We start from the raw sequence: 13,230 nt of genomic DNA on the forward strand, positions 1-13,230 counted from the left end.
CACTCAAAAGATAGAGCTATTGTATTTATTTACTTTAAGGACAATATATCATCTCTAAAGTCCGAGTTAATCAGCACTATGCTTGGTTAGAAGCTTACTATGAATAGTTTAGGGGTGTTCTTCACACCCCAAGGTACACTGCAAATTAACTCAGGTTCTCATACACATCCACATCTTATTCCTAAAACTCTCCAAGCACTTCATTTCATCCTGGCTCCTCCAAAAACATAAAAAATGATTCCACCTAAAATTCTACTTTTGATGTAATTGTCTTGATTTGGTTAAAAACTCTCAAATTAGCTTTTTAACAACCAACCAAAATATGAATGGGGTACAGTGAAGAGCATTATAATTAATAATCAGTTCTTTGTTTTGCTAACTGGTTAAATATGTAATATTACTAATACATAAATTATATTGCATCTGCATTGCTATGCATAAATAAGTACAAGAAAATTAAAATATTTATTATATTTTTTAAAAAACAGAATAAATTATTTTGGCTATTTAGCTATGACCTTTATTCAAAATAGAAAGATTTTCCCCAAAATTTTATTGTGAAAAATTTCAAATATATAGAAAATGTGAAAGAATTTTAGAGAAGCCCCATATAGCCACCACCTAAATGCTATTATTAACATTTTACCATGCTTGTATTATTACAAATCAATTCAATTAAAATAGAAATTTTTAATAAAAGATAAATATATTTCATAAGAAAAGTTAAAGAATAGCAAAAAGAGTATAATGCTTTACTGAATAATAAACCTATAAAGATAATAGTTACTGCTTTCGATTGTAGCCAGATTCTCATATATGATTTTCTCCATTTTTAAAAACTATGACATTGCTTTGTCTTAATAGAAACAACTGAACCTAATTCTATATTACATAGTAACTATTACATCTTAATATGAAAGGCAAGGTATGAAAGTAATGGTGGAACATATTTTATCATCTACATGGAAAAAAATATGAACTTTCAAGAAACAAAAATCTTTCTAGTTTGTTTTTGAGTTATGAAATGAAAATTAGGGTAATAATTTTTCTAAGCAGTAATGTATCAAAAACTAAAACTATATTGTATTATTATGAGATGATAAATGTTAACTAAACCTATTGTGGTAATCTTTCACAAAATATGTAAATCTAACCATCATGCTGTACACCTTAAACTTGTCAATTATTTCTCAATAAAACTGGAAAAAAGTAAAAAAGAAACAAATTATTCTAATTCAACAATGTGTCTAGTATAATACACGTACATTATGAAAAACAACTATTCTACTTCAAATCTCCACTTCAAAAGAGAATTACCACCCATGGTACTCTCTCTAGGAACTAAATGTGTTTCTTTTGATACAATAAAAGTACTTTTTCATTAACACATAAGTATCTGGAAGATTTAGGGAGTTTACATCACTTCTGCTTACTTTATTTATATGGGAAATAAGTTTTAAAATTTGAATAACAAACAAGAATACCAGCTTAGCCTCTTTCATTTTCTCAGATGAACACTTGCAAAGAATATTCTGTACTGCTTCCTCAAATCCTTTGATTGGGCACTTCCTGCAAAACTTCAACAGGTCAGAGAGCATGGGGATTGAAAAACAATAGAAAAAGCACATTTTTAATGCTCAAATAATCTTTTATAAATTAAAGACTTAAGTAGGAAAAAAATCCCTAAATCAAAGCCCACTATTATTTAAATAACTTTTAACAAGTATTACTAAAGTTAGAACATTGTGATTTTGTTTTATTCAAATATTTTTCATACCTCAAATTATTCTGGGTTCCACATAGAAATAGTGAATTGTGCTTTTTATTCTTTTTTCATATGATAAAAAAGTATATGCTAATTAAAAGTGAATAAACTTTTCAATATTCTCCAAAGTTAAAAATAACTTTCATTTGAATATTTGGCTTTGAAACTATACATGAACACGCAGGCGTGAAACTATCTAAAAATATGTTAGTGTATACAAGATATTCTTAATCACCATAAACTATGCTTTAAACAAGTTTGGAATGCTTTATACCGCCTTTTAACGTTTTTATTTGTTGATGAACCAACAATGTTTGGCATAATTAATGCTAAGATCTTCAAAACTCAATGACTGAAAATAATTGCTTCTCTTTTCTTTCCTGAGTACTCTGAAGCCCAACCTAAAGATTTAGAGCTGACTGGACAAATATAAAGGATGTCAAAAACAGTGACCGCTGACATGCCATTCAAGGCACATGGAAGAGAACTCAGGCTTGAATGCCTCTAAACTGCTCATTGGTAAGATCAGCTACCAGTGAGACGCAGTGTAAGTCAGCATTATTCACTGAGCCTGCTATGACCTTAAAATCATTGCTCCTGGGGCATGTTCATCCACCAATTAGTTTATATGCTCACTGGAAATCCACTGCTCAGTAAATGCACTGGTCTCTCATTCCACAGTGTTGATGAAGTGTATGTGATGGCTTTCTCTTCACAACTTAACCCCAAAAGCTGACCCATCTCAAGCTGAAGCATTCAAGTCACTTGAGCACCCCTTAGTTATCATGAACTTCAACGCTTTACTTAAAAATTACCATCATTTAACTTATTTGACAAACAAGTGTTACAGTGACTATGAAATGACATAAAACAAAAAAATCAGAACTAAATTTTCCAGTTTTATTCACAAAAGTGTATGTCAGATATTTGTTAATACCGTTGAAAGAAAAAATTTCCTTGTAATTTTTAAACAACCATAATTAACACAAATAGGTCAATTGTATCTTTTCTAAAATTTTGAAAATTTTGAAAACGTTCTCATTTTTGGCCAAGGTAAAGCCTAATGAATTAAAAGAGGCATATTTGAAAAATAATTTCAAGATATGTTATGATACAACGTGAAAAAGGTTGGATCTGGAAATAAAGAAGAAAAGAAAAAAGATATCCAAGTTTTCTAAGCATTGAGAAATGAAAACTGAGTGTACAGCAGAAATTGGATATTGAGAAGGGAACCATTGTTGAGTCATACAAGTAGAAAGGTCTTGAACATAACTGCAAATAGTTCGACAAAAGATCAGGGCTAGGAATTATATCAGCACAGAGACTGTTAAGTGAAATAATGTGCATGGGTTTCAAATAACTTGAGGATAGAGCTCAAGGACAAAACTGTCCTGATTCTTCCCCTTCGTGTCCCCACAGAAGGAGAGTACGTTCCCCTACCCTTTCCACAAAGGAAGAAGGAAACTAAGGGTCAGCCCTGACTCATTTCCAACCTGCTTCTTGGAAAATGATCCAATTGAGGTGTGTTTTTTTTTTTTAACAGCCTTATTAAAGTACAATTTACATGCCATAAAAGTTCACCCATTTAAAGTATACAACTCAACAGTTTTTCATCTATTTATAGTGTTGTGCAACCATAGCCACAATCAATTGTAGAACATTTCCATCATCCCCAAAGAAACTCTGTATCATTTAGTCTTCACTTCCTTGTCCCCTGCCAGAAGTAACTACTAATCTACTTTCTGTCTCTATAGATTTCCCTTTTCAGGACAGTTTATATAGATGGTATGAAAAAATGTGGGCTTTTGTGACTGGCTTCTTATACTTAATATAACGTTTTTGAGGTTCTTCCAGATTGTAGGGCACATCAGTAATTCATTCCTTTTATTGCTGAAAAATATTGCATTGAATAAATATTCCACTTTTGTTTATCTATTTACCTATTTAGTTTTATGGTAATATAAAATAATACCTGAGAACAAGAGTTGACAACACATGCTTGTAGAGCATCATCAGTAAAAAAAACTTACAGATATAAATTACATATCACTTTAGTTACATGTGTGTTCTTAGTGTGGACTTGATAGATTTACAGAATTAGTAATATTAATTTATAAGATATAATACATAAAATTGCTAAACTCTAATAACACCAAGAATTAACAATTCTAAAAAGCTAGTGAAAATATTGATAGAGCAATACTTAAATATATGTATGTCCCAGCACTCCCACTCCTGGATATGTAGCCCAAAGAAATTCCCACACAGTATCATTTACTGTAGTAGAGAATGGAACGCAATCTGTGGGAGTGGACAGGTAAAAAGTGTGGTGGATGCTTATCATGAAATACTAAATATTCACTAGATGCAATAGACTGGATGAATGCTCAGCAATGTGGATAAATCTTATAATGCTGAATGAAAAAAATTAAGAAACAATGCAATCTCTAGCATAATACCCTTTATATAAATATAAGATACATACCCCAAATAATAGTATGCATTATATAAGAATACATTCAAACAAAGAAACAAGTGAATAAGAAAAGAAAGGGGCCATTCAGGAACCAATGATGATAGTGTGCCACAACCTGAAAATGATGGTACTCAACACTCTGTATCTAAGTTTACAGTAGATTCTTCTTTTTTGGTATTATTTTTCAAAAATATTTTGCTGGCCCTACCTAGAGAAGGATTATACTTTTCTACCATGTTGACAATACGCTTGGCCTTGTAAAGTGCTCTGGCCAATAAGATGCAAAAACAAAAGCACTTGAGAGCCAGTGCATAGTTCAATGTCTCATTTCCATCTCTTAGAATTGTTCTGGAAGCTGCTTCATCATCCTGGGTCCCAGATTGAGGACAACATGGAACAGAGGCACAATAAACCTAAGATAAACATGCAACACAAAAGAAACTTTGGTGTTCTAAGTCACTGAGGTTAGGGTGGGCTGTTTGTTATTGCAGCATAATCTATCCCATTAAAACTGATATATTCACATACAACTACATGGTAATTAAATCTCTCCCAAGTTTATTTACCCAAAACTACTATATGGTACTACTGTTATGGGTATAGGAGGAGAGGGGGATGGGGTGGTAGCTAGAAAATATAGCTCTTACCTTTAGAGATATTATAAAAGAGATACATAGAACAAAAGGAGAATAAGAGGAAAATTAATTACTCTAGTGGAAAGTACACTCAATGATGAATTATCAAATGTGGGCTTTAATCCAAACTCTACTTCTTGGTCAAATACCCTAAGCCAAATCTCTTAACCACTGTAAATCTCAGTTTCTTCATCCGAAAATTGAGGATGGAGTGTATACTCTGAGCTCTAAAGTTCTTCCAATTCTGAGGTCTCATGTTTCTACAACAAAGTAATATTTAGAAAAGTCATATAGCCACTAAATTAAAATAGAACTTTAAACAAAGATAAATTAACATTATTTACTCTTGCCTTAAATGGTTCAATATACCAAAATTTTGTTCATTTGTCAGGAATATGAGTTACATTAAAGAAAGAACACCTGGGTAATCAAGTATAGAATGCTTTTATAAATGCTAAAGTGGAAAGGCATAAGCAAAACCCAGATGTGGTAATCACCAATATGTATGACAATGAAGGTAAGGACACAAGTGTGGCCATAATTCCTTGTAGTTATAATGAGAAACGACAGAAGATGAACTTTAGGGCAAAAACCGATTGATGAAAGGCCTTGATATGAACCAAGATGTGTGGATTTGATACCATAAGCCCATAGCAGCACTACGTGGAATACAAGTGGTGGAAGACAAAGGCGGAAGGATGCCACTGGGTCTGAACTTAGGTTGTTGAAGTGAATGAGAATATAAAGGAAAGAACAAATCCAGGAGACTCTGAGAATGACTGATCAACACCATCGAACCAGATACATTATTCAATAAATATTTGTTGACTGAAAACAGCAACCTTTCAACAAAGAAATTTTACTTTCCCCAAATATTCCCAAACCAAACGTGAAGACCAACTTATTGACAAATAATAGTGCCAGATCCTCTCTCTTCTGATAAACTTGACCACCTATGAGATTAAGACACCCAATAAGCTGTTTCAGGTTTTTTCTATCACCATACAAAAAAGTTATGTGCTGAGAAACAAGCTACTCAATGTCAGCTAAGGCCTCAGGTGCCTCATCATGCCCCCCTTGCCGATGGCCAACACCAGCCTCAATCCTAATACTGGTTACACGCCATGCTTAGCAGCTTCTTGATATTTTTACATATTTAGTTAATTATATATAAGGGAGAAATATTGCTTAAAAGAAATCTATACATAGTTCAGCAACATGAATTCTTATCTAAAAGCTACATATAATAATAGATACTCTGTTATCAATTTTTTTTTTAATCTCTATCATCATCCAGGTATCTCTTGCTTTGGGGGTTAGTCATGTTTAAATCAGTCTCCTCTTCACACATGATGTGTGCTTCTAGCCATTATTGATTTCTCTCATTCCTGACATGTGGCCTTTCTTTGGAAGGTTTTACACTTGATGACAATAAATTTAACACTTAATTTTGTATTGCCCTGTACTATCTTTTGTTTGTTTTAGGTCAAAGTTTGAGAGTATGTGATAGCTATTTGGCCAGATGGAGGTCAAGGATGTCTTTCTGAGACAGATTACAGAAGTTCTACAAATGAAAGCAAGTTATAGCAGTTAGAGAGAATTCAAAGTATCCTAACACTTCAAAAAGTAAAGAAATCAGTGAATGGGACTATTAACATGGACTTAATTCTAATCAACATCTTTAAGTTCATAGTAGCATTTGGCCTATAACTGTGCTGTATAATATTAGCTTTATCTTCTTGGGACAGATATTACTATTATTATTATTATCATCATCATCATCTTTACCTTCATCATCTTCATCATCATTATCATCATCATTATTAGAGGAGAGGTAATAAAACATAGTGGTTAAAAGAGCCTTTAAGTCTAACTTTCAGAGATGACTGCAGGCCCACCTGACATCTTGACTACAATCTCAGGAGAATCACTGAGCCAAAATCACATCATTCAGCTCGTTTGAATTACTGATCTTCAAAATTGTGTGAAATAATAAATGTTTATTGTTGTTTTAAGCCACTTGAGTTTTGGGGTAATTCGTTATGCAGTATCAGCTAACTAACACATTCCACCCAGCAACCTCCCGTTACATCTCATTGGCCAGAATGAATCACGAGGCCACCCACAGCTGCAAGGGAGTCCAGAGTATTTTTGCTTGACACGAAACCTGAGTTCTGATTCTTAAGGAAGAAGGAAGAGGAAACGGATATCAGCTGTGCAGCTACTCACCTTCTACTTCAATTCAGTCTTCTCCATGAAGAAACATGGTCTTCAGAATAGAATAGAAAGATAAACAACATAAAGAAGAAAATGCAGGCTATAAGAAGTAAGAAAATACTAGAAAATCTAGCAGCTGCTTTAAGAGGATTTGAATTTACAAGCAGGGCAATCTGTATTCCACCATGGTAACTAAGCTTAAAACTTGTATCTGTAATCCCCTGTCAGTAATCACAGTGAGGAATCATGACAAATGGGAGAAAAGAAGGAAACAGGAATATGAAAACACTGCCTTGATTTTTTGGAGAAGAGAAATGAAGATATATATGTTTATATATATAGCATATTTATACATATAAAACTTTAACAGTAGCTTAATATCCATGATAAAATTCCGTAACCAATTATTAACTAGGTGGTTTACACATGTTTAGAAAATAATACAGAGTTTAAGAGTAAGCAACGAACGTGCTAAGAACAAGTGTGGGAAGTGACAGAGGCTCTTTCTTAACTCTAACCTTGGCCTTGACTTTTCAATATTTTTAGCAGTAACTTGAGACATAAAAGGGATGCCTATCATTTATGCTCATGTGACACATCTGGGAATGATACATATAATAACAGAATCAAAATTTTAAATGATCTTGACAGCTTATAATACTGTCATTCATACATCCAACGATTCTAAGAAGTTATTTCATGGATTTAATTTTCGTCTCCTCGAAAAAGACACTAAATTCATCAGGGCATGACAGAATCACACACTTTTTAAAAACCTCCTATGGTATCCAACACAGTGTTGGGAACATAGTAGGTATTCTATTAATATTTAGAGAAATGAGTTGAACTGTGTCAAGCACAAATGTAGAAAAGTTTAGAATAAATCTGTCACCTATGTAACATAATATCCTCTTACTTTCCCCTCAGGTGAGATATAATTTATCTCCTTCAAAAACCTCTTCAAAATTGAATTTTTCCAGCTGCCTTCAGCCCTTTAAAGGAAGACTGCAATGGATAAAACTTTACAGGATACTTAAAAGCCTGTGCACTTTTTTCTTTCTTTATTTTCAGTATTATGACCAGTCTGTGCCATTAGACTTTAAGCTCATGAGGCAGTTTCAACAGCATTTTAAAGCTTCTCCCATACACATGAAGTGAGAATAGATGCACACCCCCTTCGCAGAGCTGCACAACATAACATTTTCTTGTTATAATTCAATATCATTGCAGCAAGATAAGCACACCCCACAGTCTAATTTAACAGACATGAAGAAGTCAAGCTCTATTGTTCAATGTCACAGCCAGCCAGCCCTGCATGATCAACCTTTATTCTTTTCTGGCTTCATTATGAGGATGATGCCTTTCAACTGTGGTGACTAAACCTGTTAAACTACAAAGCAAGAAATTTATAGAACCTTTATAAAAGTAGTACTGAACAGCTTAAATGTAAAACCTACAATTAAATTCTAAAACTAAGCACTTCACCCCCAAGAAAATGCTAAGTAGTTCTTCAGCAACATTCCTGATTTACATACCCCAAAGATGACAGGAGTTATATACATACATGCTGCAGTGAGATTAATAGCAATTTTTTCAAGTAATGTTCAAAATAAAACATGGCAATATTAACCCATGCGTTACAAAACTAATAAATTGCCCCTTAGCATACCAAGAACAGGAACTATGCTTTTTCATTTTCAAAAGGCCTCCTTTTGTCAGATGAAAAGCCCCAAGGGTAAAATATTTCAGTATAGTTCAGAGATAACAATGGATATGCCATTAGATTACCATACAAGTGAATAAAGCACCAAATGATAGCGAACGTTTCTTTACACTTTAGATTTTGATGTGAAATGAGTCTAATTATTTATTCATAGACTTTTCCTCTAAGGAGTTCAAGGCACTATGTTTTAAATCTTCAAACATGTATTTCCTAAGCTCTAAATCTACCAGGTAAGACAGAAGAACATGTGGCAGGGGAGAAGATAAAGAAAAGCTGCACAAAAGAAAAGGCGATTTGAAGAACTCAAGAGCATTTCAAACATGAGGTGGTGTATTTTATTCATTCATTTATTCTTCCAGTCATTCAAACATTTACTGAGAACCTATTATAAGTCTAGGTCTGTGCTAGATGTTAAGGATATAAAAATAACCCCTGCTCTAGAAGCTCACCAGACAGAGGGATGACACATACATAGAGTGATAATTAAAATACCTTCCAGGTGCTATAATAAAAGAATAAACTAAGTACTGTGGGGAGCACAAGAGAAGAAACTACCAGCCTGAAGGAATTTGGATAGGCTTTAATAAGAAGGCAGCATTTTCAATTGTACCTAGAAAGACTAATAAAAGTCTGTCAGAGAATTGAGAGGAGAATCCTCGAGGCAGAAGTAACATCACATTGAAACACAAGTTGCCATTAAAAAGTTCGGCCTGTTCAGGAAATGTTGAGAATTCCAATATGGCTTACAGGCAAGAGATGACACTAGAAATCATAGGTTTCAAGTTTCTGTGAATAGACTTCAGGAGCGCCATAATCATGAAAACTTTGGCACTAGGCAAATCAAAAAAAAAATAAACTGACAAATCAAAAAATAAACAAATATAAACTATACATATACATTTGTTACATATATTTTATTTTATATATGGACACAAGGGTCCATATATAAAATATATATATATCACACATATATGTGTGTGTGTATATATATAACACACATATATTTACATACACACACAGCTCTATAGTAAATTATGACCAATGCTATTGGGCTTCTTATCTGCCCTCTGCTAGGGCCACTGATGCTTTCATAAGGCAATTGGAAGAGCCGAGTTGCACACACCTTCTCCCTCATTCACCTCATCTACACAGTTCCTTCTTATCTTAAATTGAAGTCCTTCAAGTGAAGATGAATACTCAAGCCAGACTCTGCTTGATGTCCTTTATTCCTAAGCTGCTACCAGCACATCCATTCAGCAGCAAGGGAGCTACCTGCTTCTCAAAGGCCAACTTGAAGGCCACCCCTCTAAAGTGCTATGGGGCTGACTCTTTTGCTCCCCATCAATCCTGTATAGTTGCACACAGCAGGTGCTGAAAGAAAAAGAAAAGAAAAACAGAGCTTAAGCCTTAAAAGTCCAGATAAAGAGGATATTTTCCTTGCCTTTATATCATTTCAAGTATAAAAGCTACCATGTCAAAATGTACAGAAAAATGTTGCTCAATATGAAATAGATATAAAAAGGCAAGAATGATTTGTAGCTGAAAGCTTCCAAATTACCTTCTACAGTAAAACTAGTTGATATAAGGAGAATATATACCTACAGAGTTATAAGGCAGAAGACTTGGCTGTCCCCAAATCTGAATTATGTCTACATTAATTCACCACACTTAAAAGGTATACAAAGGTATTAATTATATTATTCACTCCATGTTGATTTAAAAGAAAAAGGAAAAAAAAAAAAAAAACAAGAGATGGTTAACCATACAACTTGCCTTTTCTATACAGCAAATCATCTTATATTTATTGAATATACAAGATGACATATGCTATAGGGAAAAGCAAAGACAGGGTCTTAGTTCTCAAGACTTCTCTATTTGCAAGCCTGATGACACGGGCTGAGGAGTAAGACCTCTAAGTCACTATTCTGCTTTAGCCTGGACCTTATTACCCAACAACACTGATTTAGGCAAATTATTAGTCATAATTTAAAGGTCAAGAACTTTCTAATCCTGAAAACACATATTGTAGAGAAAGAATAACTATTTATTTTCCAGCAAGTCAAAAGTATCCAGAAACTTCAGACTGAAAAATAGACTTGAATGTATGGTGCCAGGTGCGTACTAGACTTATGGAGGGATTGTCTTGTAAATTGTATAAATGTCTAACCACTATGCTGTATACCTGAAACTAATATATTAAATGTCAACTGTAATTGAAAAAATAAATTTTTTTAAAGAAAAAGAGTCTTCAATATAAACATGTATTAGGATACGAGAAAAGTGTTCTGATATTAACCACGGGGCAAATAAGTGTGGGAAAGAAAAGCTAAGGAAGTAGAACCAAAGGAATATATCAAAGGGGATAACATGATCTAGTAGATGAATGCCTGAAGTGCTAGCCAGGTAATCAGAAAATATAATGCTAACATTTACCTCGCGACGTGGAAATCGAATTGGTGGAAGTTGTGAGGCTAATGTAAAACAGGCCATTTTGAGAACAGAGCAGTGTAGTTAAAAGATGAATGAGAATTCTGCCTATTTCAAGTAAAAGAAGAATTCTGTGAAAAAAATAATGCCAAGATATTCAAAATGAATGAGATAAAAATATATAAGAGAACAAAGGTTCTACAATTATGATCAGTACCAATAGTAAGGGACTATATAACTTATATTTACCTCTTTCCACGGCCACATCCCCAGTCTCCTAATTGTTCACCTTGCTTGCTCTCCTCCATTCCATCTTCATGCTATGACCAAAGGGAAAATGTTTCTAAAGTAAAGATTTGTGTGTGTCACCTTCATTAGCTCCCCACTGCTTTCCAGATCAAGTTCACTCTATTTGCACTGGGTACAAAAGGCCTTTCACAATCTGGGCCTTCTGGCTTCTCTAGCCTCACCTCATTTCTTCCCCCTAAAGGCTCTCCCTACGTAGTGAATTGTGGCAACTCATTAAGCCTTCCTTCTTCACTTGTGTGCCTTGGCTTGTGCTGTTGCCTCTGACAGGGGCACACCTTCTCCCATACCTTGGGTACCAGTGTGGAGTCGCTGCTTCTGAAAAGCCTTCTCTGGTTTCGTCCAAACCACACTCATTGGATACTCCCAAAATACTAAAATTGACTCTTGTCTTTCTCTACCTATCTCTCTCATTAGACCATAAATTACTCAAAGAGTGCCATGTCATATTTGACACACAGATTCTAGCATGCAATGTGCACTCGACAAATATTTGCTGAATTAATTTATCTTTCACTATCTTAACCTTACTAAAATTTTCTAAAACATTAGTTTTCATATGAACAAACAAGAAGCATCATGTATGAACTAAAAGCAGTCACATTATAACACATATAATTAATTCTAATCAGTTGAGAAGCTAATTTAAACTCAGAAACTTTTATTATATTTTGTTTTGTTTATTCCTAAGATTGCTCATAGAATTACCCAGACAGAGTTTCGGGTTTTTACAGCCTCCATTCGTAGCTACAATGTCTTCTTTTCAGTTCTATTCTGTTCAAATGAAGACTGTCATACTGAAGGATAATACATTTTTTAAAGCATAAAAAATTTATGTTTTCATTTAAGAGGATGAGTTTGAACATATTGTCTATGTTCAAATTCTCTGTAACTTACTACTTGTTTTGAGAACAAGTTACTCAACCTCTCTAAACCTCAGTTGCCTCTGAAAGTTATTTTGAAGACTAAATGAGATTATGAATCTAAAGCATTTCGAAAGAAACTTAGCACATAATAAGTGTTTAGTAAATGCCATTTGAAAACTGCCTGTATATCAGACTGTGGCAGTTTAGTTTAGTGACAGTTTAGTTTAGACATCAAACCTTTCAATACCCCCACTATTGCAGGACTGACTATGTGTTTGATCCACTGCATACTACTTTTTTTTAAAAGGGTGGGCATATATGAACAAAACACCACCCACATGACCTTAAATAATGACTCAAAATGCTGTCTCTATAATTTGATATTACAAATAATAATATTTACCTTTTTTTTTTTTTTTTTGTATTTTGTAACGTCATTTATAAGGATCCGTGAAACCAATTTTGTCCTTGCAGCCATCTGAAAGCTAAGAGAAAAGCTTTGAGAAGGCTGCCCTCCAGGAAGGAAGGACTAGAAGCTCACTGGGGTTTCTTGCTCAGCAGCACACTTGCCCCCTAGGCATACATGACCAAGTCTGGTAAAAGACACAATATCTCTTTACCTTGTTAGTGTGACCAAAACAGCACTGAATTTTTCAAAGGGAACATTACTAATGGCTTGAAGTAAAACATGGACACAAGAGAGTTGAATAAAAACAAGTTTCCAGCTACAGGTTTGACAGCCCAGGTCCCCCACCACGCCGGAGGACAACTGATCCCCACTGATCCTGCTTGAGGCCTCTTTAGGAAAGGGACTA

The 13,230-nt window shown here is 34.1% G+C and overlaps 1 protein-coding gene across 3 annotated transcripts in view; it reads right to left on the reverse strand.

The window, feature by feature from the left end:
• CAMKMT (calmodulin-lysine N-methyltransferase) overlaps positions 1–13,230 on the reverse strand; it is a 329,988-nt gene that overhangs the window by 245,729 nt on the left and 71,029 nt on the right. The window lies entirely within an intron of this gene.

This window comes from Pteropus alecto, unplaced genomic scaffold, assembly GCF_000325575.1.
Source record: "Pteropus alecto unplaced genomic scaffold, ASM32557v1 scaffold131, whole genome shotgun sequence".
Lineage (NCBI taxonomy): Eukaryota > Metazoa > Chordata > Mammalia > Chiroptera > Pteropodidae > Pteropus > Pteropus alecto.